Raw genomic sequence first — 21,586 nt, 5'->3', positions numbered from 1 at the left:
GCGTAAAAAAATAATTATGAGCCTAATTTTGTCATTCATTGAATACGCATGTAGTGAGAACTTACTACATGTTATGAGCTATGCTTAGCACTTGGTATTCAAGAAAATTATTTAGCCCCTGCCCTCAAGGGGTCTACAATATTGTGTACAAACAAGAAAATAGGAAGTTGCAATGCAGGGTGATAAGTACATCTCAGTGTTGGACTCAAGCTTTATGGGGACACATGAGAGAGGCATGTAGCCTACTGTAGGGGACTCATGGACAGCCTCCCAAGACTAAACTTTGAGTCGGAGCTGGCCAGGTAAAGGTGGCAGGGAGGTTTTGGGAGTGAAAGTTTATTCCAGATGGAGGATGTAACTTGAAGGCAAGAGTCTGCAAAATAGTTCAGTATAGCTGGTGCAGAGCTGCCAGTGTGAGCCTGCGGAGGGATGTGGGTGCTGGGAGGGAGCAGGGGAGGGGGCAGGGAGGCAGAGCTTGTGAGAAAAGAAGCCTTACAGTATAAAGGGTCAAATCCTCAAAGAGTACTCTGCTATGCATTCGAATTGGCTACCTGCGGGGTGGTGGGGATCTCTTGACTGGATTTAAGTAGAAGAATGATAAAAAAAAAAAAAAATTTAAGTTTTAGAAGGCAGTAGTATTAGATTGGTTCAAATTATATCTACAAAAGCTTCTAAAACGATTCCAGTTTAGGTCATCAAAAGACCAAGAGATCATTTAAAATCCTGACACTCTTCGATAGTAGATTTTTACTGCTCACGTAGCACAAAGCTAGGGAGTTTAAAAACTACTTAAGAGATAACACCAAATATAAGAAAATGTATGTTACCAGAAGCAATCACATATCTCCCTTGGAGTGTAATATATTAAAACTATTAGAAGAGGTTGCTGAGTTGTTGGTTTTTTCCTTGTGGAAAATAATTATTTAATAAGTAAATATGAAAACAATTCTTAAAAAGTCATGGCACAGCTACATGGTAAGTCATTTATAGCCATTTAGATTAGGTTATTATTAGGAGTTTTAATAAGCTAGGAAAATTCTTACAATTTTTATTTTTTTTGAATTTTATTTTATTTTTTATATAGCAAGTTCTTATTAGTTATCTATTTTATACATATTAGTGTATATATGTCAATCAAGAGGTTGCTGAGTTTAAGCTATGCTGACACTTAGCAGCTTGAGGAAAACTGTTAACTCTTTTCCCATCAAATTTGGTAAAACTAAGTAAGATCGTTAGAAAAAGCAGCACATGTTTTGAAGTTGATTTGTTGAAGTTCCTGAGAGATGTTTCCCACAGAAGTTTGAGGAAAAGTGCCCACTACATATCATTATGTTTAATAGAGGTAAAATGGACTATCTCTACAGTTTCATAAGGCTTCTTTGGGTAGCTTTTGGTATCTATCTTTCATAATAATTCATATGTCCCCATGTTTGTAAAAATATATGTTGCCTCAAAGTTGGATATAAAAGTCAGTTCTAGTTTTATTGATTGCAGTTATACAATTGGAAATATGTACCCATAGAGAAATACTCTGTAATAGGCATAGACTTCGCTGAACAAAAGTTAAGGTGATGTTATGCCCTGTTAGAATTTTGTGATCATTTTGAAATGCTAGGGTGCATTGTTTTTATCCTGGTACTGTCTTTGCCTTTGTCTTGATACTATTTCTAATAGTCCTGACTATCTCCTTCCTTTACTTCGTAAATATCCAGAATCCAGTCCTTTTCTTTCTTCTTTATAGGTAGACTAGACTGTTAGTTCTTTTCTATACAAATGTATGCACTATCATTTGTAATAAATTTATAGCAAAAGAAAAAAATCCCTTTAGTTCTATTTAGATGCTATGTGAATTTGGGTGAAAAACAACTCTCTAACCATTATTTTCCTCTCTGTGGCAGAATGGTTGGATTTTATTCTATATCTACTAATTAGCTTTAAAAAATTTTTTAACTGAAGTTTAGTTGATTTACGAAGTTTCAGGTGTACAGCAAAGTGATTCAGTTATATATCTTTTTTCTTTTTCAGATTCTTTTCTATTATAGGTTATTACAAGATATTGAACATAGTTCCCTGTGCTATATAGTAGGTCTTTGTTGTTTATCTATTTTATATATAGTAGTGTGTATCTGTTAATCCCTCATTCCCAATTTATCCCTCCCTCCCGTTCCCCCCCTTGGTAACCATAAGTTTTTCTACGTCTGTGAGTCTATTTCTGTTTTGTAAATAAGTTCATGTGTATCATTTGTTTAAGATTCCACATATAACTACTTATTAGCTCTTTGACATTGGCATGATATTAAACTCTGTACCTAGCTTAACTCATGTGTACTGTGAGCGTAGTAATGGTTCCTACCTCGTGAGTTTAATGTGACAATTAAAAGAAAATAAATAGATGTAAAGCACTTAGAGCTGTGCCTGGCACATAGTGCAATCTAAACGTTAACTGCTACTGCCGCCTCTCCTCATCTTTCTCCTCCTCCTATCACTACTATTATATTAGCAATCGTAGCAGTAGTAGTTTAGTTCTCGTAGTGCACTGATTTTACAAGATCATTTGGCTTAAAAAGGGGGACAGCGATTATGTTAGCTAAATGATACCTAGTTTATTTACTAAAGAGCTGGAATTAATTTGGGGGCTATTTAGAAATATTAAACTTGTTCTTGTAATGAGCAATACATTTTCATTAAATCCAATCATGCTCCGCCCTGTCTGTTCTACCTACCTCTGCCTATGGGCCATTTTCCCAGTTGCTTAGAGTTGGAAACTATGGGAATGGACAGAAAGAAACGCAAATGTGGCATTACCAGCCCTTGTGATAATTCCCTCTTCAAATTTCCACTTCCTTCAGACCTCAAGTAGCCTGCTTACCCAGACAGATCTATCTTAACTTCCCAAATAAAAATCCATACAGTATCATCCAGGAACATGACGGTTTGGAGTGATTCTTCCTTCCCTGGCTGACCCAAACACTTTTTTCACTTAATAATTCACTATAGCCAGTTGTGTTTGCTCTGTTTCAATTGCAGGTGCTCAAATCCAGGAATGTAATACCTGGAAAATAATTTTTGGGGGGAGGTTTATAAGTTGACACTGGCCCAAAAGTGGACATGTTGCTACAAACAAGTCCCATTTCTGCCCAAGTGGGAATAGTAGTTCATTTGTTTCTCTCTCATTTCCCAGGCTCTTAAACTTGAAGTACCTTCAGTTAGCATTTTATAGATTTTACTGCTTTAGTTTTTGTGATTCTTCTTCCCTGTTCTCTTTTATTTTATTTCGTTTAAATTCAGATTGTTATCTGGAATAGGATTAAAAAACAACATTCTTGTTCAGGATTATTTTTGCATAGATTTGCCAACAGGGCACTGTTTCTGTGCATCAGTCTTGAAAAATGGAAAGCACTTTCAAAAAACTACATAAATTCTTTGTTTCAAAGTTTCAGTAATTATCCTAGGTTTTAAGTGAGGAATCCTGAAATAACATTTCAGAATGAATCTCTCAGTCCCATACTTTTCAGAAGTTCATAGATAGGTTTGACTCAGTCTGACTTTATATCCTCATAAATACTATCTTTTCTATTCTTTTTCTTCTAAGCAATTGACAAATGTTGTAATATTATATTTATTATTTTACTTATTTCATGCTGGCTCCCCCACTAGATTGTTAGCAGCATGATGATAGGAACCATGTATATTTTGTTAATTGTGCACCCAGGGTCTAGAGCTATCCTGTCTAATATGGTAGCCATCGGCTATATGTAGCTATTTGCATTTAAATTAAACTAGTTTAAATCTAGAAGAACGCAAATTTCAGTTCCTCAGTGGCACTAGCCACACTTCAGGTGTTCAACACTTGTGCTCAGCAACTGTATTGAACAGTGATGATATTGTACTTTTTCAGCAAAGCTGGAAGTTTTATTTGACAGGGCTTATCCAGAGCACTGATAACTATGGAATGGTTACATAGTAAATCCTTGTGAACAAGTGAATGAATGAATGAATGAATGAGTACTGCTGTTGGCTCGTGCCAATTAACACTGGATGAATCTTGTTTGAGTAATCATTTACAGAGGTCATTTTGATTTTTAATTCATCAGTGTTGACATACCCCCAGCCAACTTCAAAATACTGGATTTATCATTAGTTAAAGGAAAGTATACAACAATGGTTAAAAACATTACTAGTGGCCAAATCTTAGACATGCTACGTAGGTATCATGACCAAGTTACCTTTACTTGTAACTTTTGTAAGTCCCAGATTCCCCATTAAAATGGGGATAATAAGCTCTTATAACCTCATAAGGTGGTGAGAATTAAGTAAGATAATGTACAAATAGTGATTGGCACAGTGGCTGACACATTAAAATGCTTAATGAATGAGCATTATTATTATTATTTTTACAATAGTGAACAGAAATATGTCTAAATTTACCCCAGTTCATGGATAATTTTGGGGTTGGTTATAAGGAACTTTACTGCTAATTTTGAAAACGCCCATTGTTATAATTTGGCAGACATTTTTCAAAGGTAGTACTATCCACAATCAAAGCTTATACTTACTATCTTTTAAATGTGAAATTTCATAGCCTTGATTTAAAAAATTTTCCCATCGGACTTAATTTTTTTCTTCCTTTAATTCTTATGGCTATGTAAATATCTAACCTCTCAAGAAAAGAAAGCTTCACACTATTTTATAGGCAACTTGAATTTTAAAACTAATGCACAGATATCTCTGACTTTTATTTTGGGGTAGCTCACAAAGAATTTGTTTCCCAGATGCATTTATTAAAAAGGGCTTCTCTTTGGAAAAAAATATTTTAAAATCCATTTAATTAAAATGAATAAATTAGTGGTTATTTACCTAAGGATGAATTTCAGGTTTCTTTTAGGAACCTAACTCTGTTGTGCATTTAAAGCTATGATATAATTTCTGGAAAAACAGTTAAAGCATTTTTCATTAACTATAATGCCTGAGTTAGCTAGCGATATTGCCCACTTTTACATATTATAATATTGTTCCTTTCCTGGAATTTGAAAGTAGCATTTGTTGTTATAAAAATAGCAGGCGGTTAAACGTACACTACCAAAATATCAGCTGATGTTATGTAAAGTAAATCTCCTTCATTTTTTGTGCTTTCACTCTGGCTGTTAGGGTACTTTTATTTTTAGTATAAACTTGTACTCAGATTTCTCAGCCAACTTAACCTCTCAAGTTCATATTACAGGTGACTTGAATTTTTCTCCTGAGTTTTTCATTAACAGATATTTGCCAGGGTTTAGACAATGAAAATGCGTTAGAGAAAGAAGCAGATTAAGCGCATACATATATTCCACTCTCTCCAAAAAAATAAATAAATGACAATGAAGGGATTTTAAAAATGCAGAAAGTCAGTGAGACCAAGGGACTCTGGAAAGTCCAGGGATGATTGTAACTAACCTACACATCCTGAGAAGCTGAAACCCAAGCTGCTAGGGAGAGACACTGAGGTTCACTTCAGAGCCTCAGAAAGGCTCAGCAATGAGGGTGAGGCTGAAACAGGAGGATGAGTGTTTAAATAGAGCTTAGATCCCAGATGCCTCCCCACTGTCCAGCAGGATGAAGTTTATTCCGTGGAGAATGTGAAGTAGAGAACTCTCAAGTGGGAGATACCAAGACACATACGCAGGTGGGAGGATTCAGGGAAAAACTTACTAAGCAGTGAGACACCCTCAGGGTACTTCTGCTCCTCCCCAGATTTTGGCAGTCAGATATGTATTCTCCAGGGATGAAATTGGAAGGTGCTTCTTTGAAGAATCTGATCTATCTGTGCAGAAGACCTGTAGGTACTGATGGTTGGGGAGGTCTCCCAATGGAACAGCCCAGCCAGATTGCTCTGTAGTGAAGCTCACCTGTTGAAAAGACCCACCCTTTGACACAGACTTTCCAGTCAGCTATTTAGTGCTCCATCTTCAAGGTGAGGAGCGACCAATGATCACCAGACATTTGAAGAAATCCAGAGACCAAAACAAACCTGGAGAAAACAAGGAAATTGCCAGAAATAGAGATGATGACGGGAGAAAAAAATTTTTAAATACAATCATTATTCTCAGAAACATCCAAGAATACATTGCAGTTAGGAAATAAGAACAGGTTCTATGAGGAAAGAAACATTTAGGGCATAAAAATGTACTTCTGGAAATTGAAAATTGATAGGGGACATGGAAAAATTAAAAAGTATTTTGAAGATAAAGTTGAGGAAGCCACTCAAAAAGTAGAACAAAAATAACAGGAAATGGAAAACAAAAGAGAAGAGACAAGAAAATTAGACACTCAGTCCAAGAGGTCCTATTCTGAATAACAGACTTTTATAGAAAAAAGAAAATTAAAAAAAAATGTTGTAAATAAACTATCAAAGGAATAAGTCAAGAAAATTTCCTAGAATTTAAGGACAATAATTTTCAAATTTGAAAAGGCCTATTGAGTTTCTAAAATATTGAATTTTTAAAAAACTCCTACACTGATGTAGTCACGAAATATCAAAACATCAGGGGAGAAAATTGACGATCCCCAAACTCCAGAATTGCAGAAAGAAAATAAAATAGGCCCTTACAAAATACTGAGAAACAGAATGGCACCTGACATCTCGGGAAAAACACTGAAGACAGGAGCAATGCCTTCAAGATTACAGGGCAAAAATAATTTCCATTATGGAATTTGAAACCAAGACAAACTACTGATCATCTACGAAAGTACTATAAACATGTCTTCAGTTATATAAAGCTTCAGAAATTATTTTTCTCATCATACTCTTTGTCAGGAAGCTCCAGAAGTATGTGCTTTTCCAAGATAAGAAAGTAAAAATAGGAAAGGGAGAGACTCGGGATCCAGGAAACAAGGATCTAAGATAGGAGAAAGATGAAGGTAATGAACAAGAAGATGTTGAATTTGGGTACCACGACAAAAGCTGTGCAGGAGGCTTAGAGAGTCATTGATTCCGACTGTGACAGGAATATATAGAGATCAGAGAGAGATGCCCGCAGAAAGATAAAAATGATGGAATAGATGGTGTTTAAATGTACCCAAAGGAGACACTTCTGGTAGAGAGTAAAGGGATGAAATTAATAAAAGTACATAGGAGAACTAAGGGTCGAAGGTAAAATAATTATTAACTCTAATAAAGAGAAAAGGTTGTACAAAAAAGGAAATTTAACCCTAGCCTGCTGTGAATGGCAATTGCACAGACACAATGCACTAAACTTCGGTCTAACCAAATTTGATATAAATGTAATGTTGCCTTCTGTGATGTGCATTCTCACTCTATCTCCAGCTTCATCCCTCATTACTTCCTACTTCTTAAGTTATTCTAAGTAACTCTGAACTGCTGGTGGTTTCCTAACTGTATGAAGCTGTTTCTTGTCTTTGCTCTTCCCTTTTCTCTTCTGGCTTACCTGGCTCATGCATCAAAACCTGAAGGAAGGTTTTTAGGAACTGAATGCCCTCCCCTTCCCAGCAGGAGGTGCCCACCTTGCCTTCTGCCTGTCTACTTGCCACATTGTACTATAAACATACATTTCTAAAGGTCTTTGTCTTTCCTTCTTTGATTCAGTCCTTCTTTGAGGGAGATTTTGTTCTGGAGACCCACTCCTACTCTAGCTTCTCCTGAACTTTATACAATGCTGTCCTTACATTGTCTGTAATATGCTCATTTCCTAAATACACCTTTTCTTTCTTTCTTTTCCTTAAAATTTCCTTGTAAGATGGGCAAGTTTTCAAGGAAATCTTTGTTAGTCTTAGGTCTTCTGTGAGTTGGATGGGGTGCCGGGGATTTGTTTTCTTAATAAAAGTATCTACTGACAATCAGTTATTTTTATATTCAGCCAAATGTAGATGATTACTGGAATTGGCTTTGTTTTTGGACTATTCTTGGTTGCATCACTTTCTAACAGCGTATTAGGACTGCCTCTGTTTCTGAAGATAAATGAAAAGCAGTATTTTGAAAGGAGTGTATTTTTATATTTGTCAACAAAATATTGAGCTGTATTGAATAATAGGAATAAGAAGCAGTTAAGCATGATCTGAGAATTTTACCTTATCTGCCTAGTCATGAACTTTCCATGGGCTTATAAAGTTATGTATATTGAACTTGGTACACTCTGATACCTAAAGCAGTACACAAGGTATTCTATTAGAGCGAAATACCTGTCCCTGTGTAACCATTATGCTGGTATTTGGATCTGTGAAACCATATCTTGCTAAAACAGATCAAACAAATTGAAATAATGAATAGTCTTTGATAAGATATGGGACCTCCATGACTTTTTATCAAAATAATCAATGTTTGAGTGGTATGGCAGGCAGAGAGAGACGAAGTTGAGATGAGAAGTAACATCTTTTTATAAAATATCTGAGAAGCAGTTTGGGAGTGATGTAAGCATGTACATTATAATACATCAGAAAGCTTGATTTAACCTTCATTTGTACAGAATTGCATTTCTTAAAAAAAAAGTCCTGTATTGTTTAACAATTAAGCATTTTTAATTCTAATAACCTTAGGGAGATGTATTTATGTTTTGGAAAAGTGGGATGCATTCAGCATAACAGTTGCTTAAAGGTGACATTTCTCACTTTGTGGGTTGTGACCATTTCTAAAATTATGTTGTACAGTTTGTAAACCATTGGTCCTCTTAAGGAGCTGTACTGAAAATTCAGAGTGAATCACCTGCCACGTTTAGTTTATTGTTTAACATCTGTTGCTCTAGGTAATACCGAGGAAGGTAGTCATGTGGCAACAGGGTAGTTAAATATTAAAATGTTATATCTCATCCGTGGGTTAGAAATCTTCTCACTGTACCTGTAAGGTTTTTTTTTTTTTTTAACATCTTTATTGCAGTATAATTGCTTTACAATGGTGTGTTAGTTTCTGCTTTATAACAAAGTGAATCAGTTATACATATACATATGTTCCCATATCTCTTCCCTCTTGCATCTTCCTCCCTCCCACCCTCCCTATCCCACCCTTCTAGGTGGTCACAAAGCACAGAGCTGATCTCCCTGTGCTATGCGGTTGCTTCCCACTAGCTATCTATTTTACGTTTGTTAGTGTATATATGTCCATGCCAATCTCTCACTTTGTCACAGCTTACCCTTCCCCCTCCCCATATCCTCAAGTCCATTCTCTAGTAGGTCTGTGTCTTTATTCCCGTCTTGCCACTAGGTTCTTCATGACCTTTTTTTTTTTTTCCCTTAGATTCCATATATATGTGTTAGCATGCTGTATTTGTTTTTCTCTTTCTGACTTACTTCACTCTGTATGACAGACTCTAACTCCATCCACCTCACCCAATCCAAAAATGGGCAGAAGACCTAAATAGACATTTCTCCAAAGAAGATATACAGATTGCCAACAAACACATGAAAGAATGCTCAACATCATTGATCATTAGAGAAATGCAAATCAAAACTACAATGAGATATCATCTCACACCGGTCAGAATGGCCATCATCAAAAAATTTAGAAACAATAAATGCTGGAGAGGGTGTGCAAAAAAGGGAACACTCTTGCACTGTTGGTGGGAATGTAAATTGATACAGCCACTATGGAGAACAGTATGGAGGTTCCTTAAAAAACTAAAAATAGAACTACCATACGACCCAGCAATCCCACTACTGGGCATATACCCTGAGAAAACCATAATTCAAAAAGAGTCATGTACCAAAATGTTCATTGCAGCTGTATTTACAATAGCCAGGACATGGAAGCAACCTAAGTGTCCATCATTGGATGAATGGATAAAGAAGATGTGGTACATATATACAATGGAATATTACTCGCCATAAAAAGAAACAAAATTGAGTTATTTGTAGTGAGATGGATGGAGTTAGAGTCTGTCATACCTGTAAGGTTTTTGATTTACTATTTTTAGGGGCCATTTAATACATCATAATGAAATTTGAATTCAAGAGTTTCGATTTCATTAAAGATAATTTTAGAACATATTTTTCTATCTCTCCACCCAGCTGGGTTACGTCAGGCCCAGATAACGCTTTGTTTGCCTATGTAAGATATATTGACCTGTTCTAATTTAGCATATGGCACTACTATGGAAAAAGAACATCCAGCAATAAAAATATGTCATATGAGATCCTAATTCCTCAGTGGCTTTTGTTTTGCATTAGTCAACGGCACAAAGTTTAATTTTGGAAACCTTCCACCAAGATTCATAGAATATCAGTAAATACTAACCCTCAAGGTTGATTTACAAAAAGTAGAGATTTGAAAAAAAATTACTGGGGGTGGGGTGGGTGGGGGGGGAGGAGATAAGTCTTCTCGACTTATTTTTCCAAAATGTTCTTCTCTGAATTCTGCTCAATTGAGAAATGAATTGACAGAAAAAGTTATACTTTTATTTTTACCCTGAGAGAAAATGTCCACAGTGAATATTCTCCTACCTCTTCTTGAGAATCTGTTCCAACAACTTTTTGCTTCTGGGAAGATTTGAACTTCTTAGATAATGTTTACTTTTTAAAGTTCTGATCATCTTTTGGTGGTGGTAGCTAGGGTTTTTGTAAAGGGCTGGGATCTCTCTCGTGCCCTGATTTCACTTGCTTTCTTTCTCTCTTTTCTTTTCTCCCTTCCTTCCTTCCTTCCTTCCTTCCTTCCTTCCTTCCTTCCTTCCTTTCTTTCTTTCTTCCTTTCTTCTTTCTTCCTTTCTTCTTTTCTTTTTTTCCCTTTCTTTCCCTCCCTCCCTTCCTTCCTTCCTTCCTTTCTTTCTTTTTTAGCAGTATTCTATGCCCAGCACAGAACTAAAGCTAACTCAGATCTTGTCTGAACCAACTGAAATAGGAGTTTTACAGGCAATGAATCATCAGGAGTTTTTATTTGGTGAATCTGAACCCTTCTTTTTTGTTTCTCCATCTTTTCAGTTCAATATAAAAAAACAGAATAAATAAATAAATGGTGGTGAATATACAAATCTCCCACGTAGAAGAATTCCAAATAATTTGTCCAGATACTCCTTCCTCAAGGAGGTGGAGCAGAACCCTCCCCCACTTAAGTGTGGGCTGCATATAATGACCTCCTTCCCAAGAGGCCTGCAGAGTGGTGGTGAGGAGAGTCACCTTATAGTGGGGAAACCTGGCAAATGCTGCTTCAGTCAAGGACCAAGGTCAGCATAAACGATGTAGAGTCATGCTAACAGCATGTAGTCTTGGTGTGATGTGATGAGAATGGCATATATCTCTGTGGTCTTCCTTCCCAAAACCTATAACCCCATTCTAATCATGAGAAAAACATCAGGTAAACCCCGATGGAGAGACGTCCTGCAGAATATCAAAATGCAGCACTCCTCAGAAAACTGACAGGGTCATTATTGCAGATTGAATTGTGTCCCTCCAAAAGATGTGTTCATATCCTACTGCCCTGTACCTATGAATGTGACCTTATTTATTTATTTTTATTAAAAATTTTTAAATTGAAGTATAGTTGATTTACAGTGTTGTGTTAGTTTCAGGTGTACAGTAAAGTGATTCAGTTATACATATTTTTTTCAGATTGTTTTCCCTTATAGGTTATTCCAAATATTGAGTATAGTTCTCTGTGCTATACAGTAGGACCTTGCTGGTTATCTATTTTTTTTTAAACATCTTTATTGGAGTATAATTGCTTTACAATGGTGTGTTAGTTTCTGCTTTATAACAAAGTGAATCACCTATACATATACATTTATATATAGTAGTGTGTTTAACATAAATTTATTATGTCTGTGGGTCTATTTCTATTTTGTATATAAGTTCATTTATATCATTTGTTTTAGATTCCACATATAAGCGATATCATATGATATTTGTCTTTGTCTGTCTTACTTCACTTAGTATGATAATCTCTAGGTCCATCCATGTTGCTGCAAATGACATTATTTTGTTCTTTTTTATGGCTGAGTAATATTCCATTGTATAAATATACCACATCTTATTTATCCATTCACCTGTCAATGGACATTTAGGTTGCTTCCATGTCTTGGCCACTGTAAATAGTTCTGCAGCGAACATTGGGATATATGTATGTTTTCAAATTATGGTTTTCTCTGGATATATGCCCAGGAGCAAGATTGCTGGATCATATGGTAGCTCTATTTTTCGTTTTTTAAGGAACCTCCATACTGTTCTCCGTAGTGGCTGTACCAATTTAGAGTGTGACCTCACTTAGATAGGGTCCTTGCAGAGGAACCAAGTTATGATGAGGTCATATTGGGTTGAGGTAGACTCTAACCCACTGACTGGTGTCCCTATAAAAAGAAGGAAATTTGGACCCAGAGAGACACCCACGGGAGGCCGTATAGAGACAGAGGCAGAGATTGGAGTGATACATCTACAAGCCAAGGAAAGCCAAAGATTAGCAGCAGCCATCAGAAGCTAGAGGACAGAAGGAAGGATTCCTCCCCTATAACCTTCACAGAGAACTTAGCTCTGCTGACACCTTGATTTAGGACTTCCGGCCTCTAGAACTGTGAGAGAATAAATTTCTGTTGTTTTTAAGCCACCCAGTTTGTGATAATTTATTATGGCAGTGCTTTCAGTCATCAAAAGCAAGGAAAGTCTGAGAAATGGTCACAGTCTAGAGGAGCCTAATGAGACATGAGGACTAAATGTCATGTGGTATTATGGATAGGACCCTGGAAAAGAAAAAAAAAACATTAGGTAAAAAAACTGAGGAACTCTGAATAAAGTATTGGCTTTAGTTGATAATAAAATATTGATATTGGTTCATTGTGACAAATATACCATATTAATATAAGATACTAACAATAAGGGATTGGGGTATACAAGAACTTTCTGTGCTGGCTTTACAACTTTTCTGTAAAACTAAAATGATTCAGAAATTTTAAAGTTTATTATAAAAAAATTAAAAAAAACAGAACTTAGCTGCAGTTTTAATTAGACCTCAAGTGCACACGATGTAGTGAGTGACAGTCTCCTTAAGAGGTGGCAGTAGTGAGGAGGCACTTGGACCTCCTTTAGCCAATCAATTGCATCACAGGGTGCTTTTGAGTCAAAAACTTCCACTGATAAAGTATATGCTCCTTTAAAAGTCAGTTTATTGTGGCATTTTTCACAGAACTAGAACAAAAAATTTTTAAATTTGTGTGGAAATGCAAAAGACCCTGAATAGCCAAAGCAATCTTGAGAAAGAAAAACAGAGCTGGAGGAATCAGGCTCCCTGACTTAAGACTATACTACAAAGCTACAGTCATGAAAACTGTATGGTACTGGCACGAAAAAAGAAATATAGATCAATGGAATAGGATAGAAAGCCCAGAAATAAACCTATGGTCAGTTAATCTACGACAAAGGAGGCAAGCATATACAATGGAGAAAAGACAGTCTCTTCAATAAGTGGTGCTGGGAAAACCGGACAGCTATATGTAAAAGAATGAAATTAGAACATTATCTAACACCATACACAAAAATAAACTCAAAATGGATTAAAGACCTAAGTGGAAAACCAGATACTATAAAAACACTAGAGGAAAACATAGGCACAACACTCTGACATAAATCTCAGCAATATCTTTTTGGATCCATCTCCTAGAGTAATGGAAATGAAAACAGAACAAAACAAAAGTCAGTTTATTGTAGCAACCATTATATAAGACTGTCTGTAAGTCCACTGTTAATCATGGAAATAATACAATGCGGGAGGTATACATTGTGATAGAAGGTTTTATCAAGCCTGTATAGGGAAGGTACATGTAAATAAGTACATCATACATAAATAAGTATATGGAGATTTCAGTTAAAATTCCTCATATCGCTTGTGAAATTTCATGGAAACCTTGCTAAGAAATAGTTCAAGATCTGATCCAACCACCATCTTTTCCCTACACTCAACCCCAGGGTATGGTTCCATGGGATAGGGGCCCTGGTAATAGACAGAAGTTGAGAAAATTTTTTTCTTTCTGAATTTCTTTCCCTTTTCTACCATAGTTTTATTTTTTGTTGGAAAATTCCAGCTAAATTAGAGGCTTACTTTCTCCTCCCCCCCTTTAATATATATTTAATCATAATGGAAGAAATACAAATGATTCAGATAAATTTATAGGTATCACATGGGGATGAAACACTCAAAAGACCTTTTATATTTAGAAACTGTCTCAACTATGATAAAAAAAATTAACCCAAGAAAGTAAGACAAGTAAATACTTAGATATTTAACCAGTGAAAAATTATGACACAAAGCTAGATTCAGCTTAACTAATCATTTTCAATATTATAATTAATAGTTTTTAATATGTGGGGTTTTTAGACCTGATGACATTTTTCACATTTTTTAGTGAACAGTATGTTTATGAAGCAATAAAGCCATTCCATAAAAGTGGCACTATTGCCATTGTAATATCCCTTTCCATAAAGTAAATCTGCTTCCCTTTCAAAATTAGCATTTTTTATTCTAAGAAAAATTGTTGACTAAAATAAAGAATATCATTGAAACACTCAGAGTGAAAAGAACTGAAAACTTTTGGAGAGTATACAATGGTCAAACTAGCAGTGTAACTTATTGCAAAGAAAATTGGATATAAGTCAGCCAGATCAGAATTGGAATCCTGGTTCTAATTCTAGCTACTTGTGTTACCCCTTGGGCAAATGACAACTTATTTGAGGCTGTCATTTCACTTACAAAGTAACTACCTCAAAAGGTTATTCTAAGAATGGAATGAGGTGAAGTTTGTAAAATGCCATGTGAAGTGGGGGCTCATTGAATGTTGTTTTCTCTTTTTTGTTCTCTGCCTCTGATTACATTCAAGAAACAGGACATCACTCTTCAGTCATTCATGATACTAGACTTTTTTTTTTTTTTTGGAGGTGATGAATATGTTTATTACCTTGATGGTACTGATGGTATAACAAGTGTATGCATATGTCCAAATTCATCAAAATCTATACATTAAAGATGTGCAGTTTTTGGTATATAAAAGTATACCTCAATAAAGCTGGGGAAGATTTTTAAATAGAAGTTCTAAAAAAACAAAAAATCCAAATTAGATGATTTTTTAAAATTTCAGAATAACACACACATGGCACCTAGTCTCTTTGGCTCAATTTCTTCATCTATAAAATGGAAAATAGTACTTCCTTCAAAAATGAATGTGAAGATTAAGTAAGATAACGGATAGAAAACATTTAGCACAATACTTGGTACAGGGTAAACAGTCGATGAATAACAGTTGTGCTTTTTAAAATTAGCACAGTTTCCCAAATCAGTACAGTATTAACAATGTTTTGAACTGAGATATTAGTCATTTCCAGTGTTTAACATCCAAGCAGTGTATATGCACTGATGATGTCATCAGTGCAACAAGAATTAGAGGGAAATACTCAAATAGTACTAATAGGGTATATATGATTCTTCTCTGTACTAGGCCTTTCTATCAAATCTGTCACAATATTACACATATAATTATGGCTAAAGTGTTTCTTTTTAGTTGCTTATTAAATTTTTTTTGATGCAAACCTTCAATTTTTATTTTTTTAAATTTTTTATTTTTTATTTTATTATTCAAACAGAAAGTCACAAAAATTATAGTCATCCTCATCAGTTCACTCAGTCACATGTAATTAATTTTTTTTCATCTTGATCTTTTGTTAGCACTTTTATGAATTCATCAGTTTTCCATTAGAGTTCTGAAAATGCTTATTCATTCAGTTCAGCAATATAGTCAGTTATCAGAAACCTGTACTTGTCAGAGTCTTTTCCATGAATTCCTTGAACATGAAACCCCTTTATAGGAACATTTTTGCAAAAGCATCAGAGTACACCCAGAACTGTCTGTAAATGACAAAAGACTTAAAAATGACCACAGTTAAAGATTTGATGAAAGTTCATGACAATGCAATTGAGAAGGAAATTTAGTTATTTCTGAGGTATACATTTTAAAAAAATAACTAGAATTATGACTTATAACATTACACCAGAACATATAAGATTTTTAGGAATTTCATGTAATGTCTGAAACATTTATATTAACATATTTCCATACAAATAACCCAAAGAAAGTTTAGTATTAGTTGTTTTTTTAAATTTTTTAGTTTAATTTAATTTTTTTTTTTATGCAGCAGGTTCTTATTAGTCATCAATTTTATACACATCAGTGTATACATGTCAATCCCAATCGCCCAATTCATCACACCACCATCCCCACCCCCCCCGCGGCTTTCCCCCTTGGTGTCCATATGTTTGTTCTCTACATATGTGTCTCAACTTCTGCCCTGCAAACCGGTTCATCTGTAACATTTTTCTAGGTTCCACATACATGTGTTAATATACGATATTTGTTTTTCTCTTTCTGACTTACTTCACTCTGTATGACAGTCTCTAGATCCATCCACGTCTCAACAAATAACCCAGTTTTGTTCCTTTTTATGGCTGAGTAATATTCCATTGTATATATGTACCACAACTTCTTTATCCATTCATCTGTCGATGGGCATTTAGGTTGCTTCCATGACCTGGCTATTGTAAATAGTGCTGCAATGAACATTGGGGTGCATGTGTCTTTTTGAATTATTGTTTTCTCTGGGTATATGCCCAGTAGTGGGATTGCTGGATCATATGGTAATTCTATTTTTAGTTTTTAAAGGAACCTCCATACTGTTCTCCATAGTGGCTGCATCAATTTACATTCCCACCAACAGTGCAAGAGGGTACGCTTTTCTCCACACCGTCTCCAGCATTTGTTGTTTGTAGATTTTCTGATGATGCCCATTCTAACTGGTGTGGGGTGATACCTCATTGTAGTTTTGATTTGCATTTCTCTAATAACTAGTGATGTTGAGCAGCTTTTCATGTGCTTCTTGGCCATATGTATGTCTTCTTTGGAGAAGTGTCTATTTAGGTCTTCTGCCCATTTTTTTGGTTGGGTTGTTTTTTTTTTTAATATTGAGCTGCATGAGCTGTTTATATATTTTGGAGATTAATCCTTTGTCCATTGCTTCATTTGCAAATATTTTCTCCCATTCTGAGGGTTGTCTTTTCATCTTGTTTATGGTTTCCTTTGCTGTGCAAAAGCTTTGAAGTTTCATTAGGTCCCATTTGTTTATTTTTGTTTTTATTTCCATTACTCTAGGAGGTGGATCAAAAAAGATCTTGCTGTAATTTATGTCAAAGAATGTTCTTCCTATGTTTTCCTCTAAGAGTTTTATAGTGTCCGGTCTTACATTTAGGTCTCAAATCCATTTTGAGTTTATTTTTGTGTATGTTGTTAGGGAATGTTCTAATTTCATTCTTTTACATGTAGCTGTCCAATTTTCCCAGCACCACTTACGAAGAGACTGTCTTTTCTCCATTGTATATCCTTGCCTCCTTTGTCATAGATTAGTTGACCATAGGTGCCTGGGTTTATCTCTGGGATTTCTATCTTGTTCCATTGATCTATGTTTCTGTTTTTGTGCCAGTACTATACTGTCTTGAGTACTGTAGCTTTGTAGTGTAGTCTGAAGTCAGGGAGTCTGATTCCTCCCACTCCATTTTTTTCCCTCAAGACTGCTTTGGCTATTCGGGGTCTTTTGTGTCTCCATACAAATTTTAAGATTTTTTTGTCCTAGTTCCGTAAAAAATGCCATTGGTAATTTGGTAGGGATTGCATTGAATCTGTAGATTGCTTTGGGTAGTATAGTCATTTTCACAATATTGATTCTTCCAATCCAAGAACATGGTATATCTCTCCATCAGTTGGTATCATCTTTAATTTCTTTCATCAGTGTCTTATAGTTTTCTGCATACAGGTCTTTTGTCTCCCTAGGTAGGTTTATTTCTAGGTATTTTATTCTTTTTGTTACCATGGTAAATGGGAGTGTTTCCTTAATTTCTCTTTCAGATTTTTCATCATTAGTGTATAGGAATGCAAGAGATTTCTGTGCATTAATTTTGTATCCTGCAACTTTACCAAATTCATTGATTAGCTCTAGTAGTTTCCTGGTGGCATCTTTAGGATTCTCTATGTGTAGTATCATATCATCTGCAAACAGTGACAGTTTTACTTCTTTTTTTCCAATTTGTATTCCTTTTGTTTCTTTTTCTTCTCTGATTGCCGTGGCTAGGACTTCCAAAACTATGTTGAATAATAGAGGTGAGAGTGGACATCCTTGTCTTGTTCCTGATCTTAGTGGAAATGGTTTCAGTTTTTCACCATTGAGAATGATGTTTGCTGTGGGTTTGTTGTATATGGCCTTTATGTTGAGGTAGGTTCCCTCTATGCCCACTTTCTGGAGAGTTTTTATCATAAATGGGTGTTGAATTTTGTCAAAAGCTTTTTCTGCATCTGTTGAGATGATCACATGGTTTTTATTCTTCAATTTGTTAATATGGTGTATCACATTGATTGACTTGCATATATTGAAGAATCCTTGCATCCCTGGGATAAATTCCACTTGATCGTGGTGTATGATCCTTTTAATGTGTTGTTTGATTCTGTTTGCTAGCATTTTGTTGAGCATTTTTGCATCTATATTCATCAGTGATATTGGTCTGTAATTTTCTTTTTTTGTAGTATCTTTGTCTGGTTTTGGTATCAGGGTGATGGTGGCCTCATAGAATGAGTTTGCGAGTGTTCCTTCCTCTGCAATTTTTTGGAAGAGTTTCAGAAGGATGGGTGTTAGCTCTTCTCTAAATGTTTGATAGAATTCACCTGTGAAGCCATCTGGTCCTGGACTTTTGTTTGTTGGAAGATTTTTAATCACAGTTTCAATTTCATTACTTGTGATTGGTCTGTTCATATTTTCTATTTCTTCCTGGTTCAGTCTTGGAAGATTATACCTTTCTAAGAATTTGTCCATTTCTTCCAGGTTGTCCATTTTATTGGCATAGAGTTGCTTGTAGTAGTCTCTTAGGATGCTTTGTATTTCTGTGGTGTCTGTTGTAACTTCTCCTTTTTCATTTCTAATTTTATTGATTTGAGTCCTCCCCCTCTTTTTCTTGATGAGTCTGGCTAATGGTTTATCAATTTTGTTTATCTTCTCAAAGAACCAGCTTTTAGTTTTATTGCTCTTTGCTATTGTTTTCTTTGTTTCTCTTTCATTTATTTCTGCTCTGGTCTTTATTATTTTTTTCCTTCTGCTAACTTTGGGTTTTGCTTGTTCTTCTTTCTCTAGTTCCTTTAGGTGTAAAGTTAGATTGTTTATCTGAGATTTTTCTTGTTTCTTGTGGTAGGCTTTTATAGCTATAAACTTCCCTCTTAGAACTGCTTTTGCTGTATCGCATAGGTTTTGGATCATTGTGTTTTCATTGTCATTTGTCTTTAGGTATTTTTTGATTTCCTATTTGATTTCTTCAGTGATCTCTTGGTTATTTAGTAATGTATTGTTTAGCCTGCATGTGTTTGTGTTTTTTACGGTTTTTTCCCTGTAATTCATTTCGAATCTCATAGCATTGTGGTCAGAAAAGATGCTTGATATGATTTCAATTTTCTTAAATTTACTGAGGCTTGATTTGTGACCCAAGATGTGATCTCCCCTGGAGAATGTTCCGTGCGCACTTGAGAAGAAAGTGTAATCTGCTGTTTTCGGATGGAATGTCCTATAAATATCAATTACATCTATCTGGTCTATTGTGTCTTTTAAAGCTTGTGTTTCCTTATTTATCTTCATTTTGGATGATCTGTCCATTGGTGAAAGTGAGGTGTTAAAGTCCCCCACTATTACTGTGTTACTGTCGATTTCCTGTTTTATAGCTGTTAGCAGTTGCCTTATGTATTGAGGTGCTCCTATGTTGGGTGCATATATATTTTAATTGTTATATTTTTTTCTTGGATTGATCCGTTTATCATTATGTAGTGTCCTTCCTTGTCTCTTGTAACATTCTTTATTTTAAAGTCCATTTTACCTGATATAAGTATTGCTACTCCAGCTTTATTTTGATATCCGTTTGCATGGAATATCTTTTTCCATCCCCTCACTTTCAGTCTGTATTTGTCCCTAGGTCTGAAGTGGGTCTCTTGTAGAGAGCATATATATGGGTCTTGTTTTTGTATCCATTCAGCAAGCCTGTGTCTTTTGGTTGGAGCATTTAATACATTCATGTTTAAGGTAATTATCGATATGTATGTTCCTATGACCATTTTCTTAATTGTTTTGGGTTTGTTTTTGTAGGTCCTTTTCTTCTCTTGTGTTTCCCACTTAGAGAAGTTCCTTTAGTATTTGTAGAGCTGGTTTGGTGGCGCTGAATTGTCTTAGCTTTTGCTTGTCTGTAAAGCTTTTGATTTCTCCATCGTATCTGAATGAGATCCTTGCCGGGTAGAGTAATCTTGGTTGTAGGTTCTTCCCTTTCATCACTTTAAGTATATCATGCCACTCCCTTCTGGCTTGTAGAGTTTCTGATGAGAAATCAGCTGGTAACCTTATGGGAGTTCCCTTGTATATTATTTGTCGTTTTGCCAATTTGATTACTATGTGTCTCGGTGTGTTGCTCCCTGGGTTTCTCCTGTATGGGACTTGCTGCACTTCCTGGACTTGGGTGGCTATTTCCTTTCCGTTAGGGAAGTTTTCGACTATAATCCCTTTACATATTTTTTCTGGTCCTTTCTCTCTCTCTTCTCCTTCTGGGACCCCTATAATGCGAATGTTGTTGTGTTTAATGTTGTTCCAGAGGTCTCTTAGGCTGTCTTCATTTCTTTTCATTCTTTTTTCTTTATTCTATTGCACAGCAGTGAATTCCACCATTCACTTATCCATTCTTCTGCCTCAGTTATTCTGCTATTGATTCCTTCTAGTGTAGTTTTCATTTCAGTTATTGTATTGTTCATCTCTGTTTGTTTGTTCTTTAATTCTTCTAGGTCTATGTTTAACATTTCTTGCATCTTCTCGATCTTTGCCTCCATCCTTTTTCCGAGGTCCTGGATCATCGTCACTATCATTATTCTAAATTCTTTTTCTGGAAGGTTGCCTGTCTCCACTTCATTTAGTTGTTTTTCTGGGGTTTTATGTTGTTCCTTCATCTGGTACATAGCCCTCTGCCTTTTCATCTTGTCTATCTTTCTGTGAATGTGGTTTTTGTTCCACAGGCTGCAGGATTGTAGTTCTTCTGCTTATTAAATTTTAGTAACAAATATTTTTCTTCAGCTAATTGTTAAACCAACAACATTCTGAATTGTACATATATTTTCCCCCAAATTATGACCTAACCTATAAACAGCCAAAGATTTTTCTCAGAATTATAAAAAAAGAGGAATCAAGTTAATTATTTTAAGTGATTACAAGATATTGTGCCCTTAAGGCACAGAATTACTCTTTCTACATCGATATTGGCCTTGAGAAAATATTGTGCTTCCATATGGCCTAGAAATTATTGTGACACCTTCACAAGTGTTAGCTACTATTGTCATCATCATTATTATTACTGTTATCATAACAGTTTAGTGTTATTAGTTTCCTAAGTTTATTCACACACACAGATTCTTTATTACTAAATATTAGACCAAATGACATAGAGAAATAGAGAAGGTGACATCTCTACAGACAACAGTACTGGTAAGATGTATTGAAAAGTGACTCCTAGAAGACACAGAAGGAGACAGAATATGTGATGATTTAGCAGGTTTAAAGCACTTTTTCTTGTCTTTTA

General features: G+C 35.4%; 1 protein-coding gene across 6 annotated transcripts in view; it reads left to right on the top strand.

The window, feature by feature from the left end:
- Positions 1 to 21,586, top strand: part of EPS8 (EGFR pathway substrate 8, signaling adaptor) — a 198,121-nt gene that overhangs the window by 102,036 nt on the left and 74,499 nt on the right. The window lies entirely within an intron of this gene.

The sequence above is a fragment of the Eschrichtius robustus genome, chromosome 13 (genome assembly GCF_028021215.1).
Source record: "Eschrichtius robustus isolate mEscRob2 chromosome 13, mEscRob2.pri, whole genome shotgun sequence".
NCBI lineage: Eukaryota > Metazoa > Chordata > Mammalia > Artiodactyla > Eschrichtiidae > Eschrichtius > Eschrichtius robustus.
Note: the sequence above shows the minus strand (reverse complement) of the source record. Positions and strands in the feature narration are given on the sequence as shown.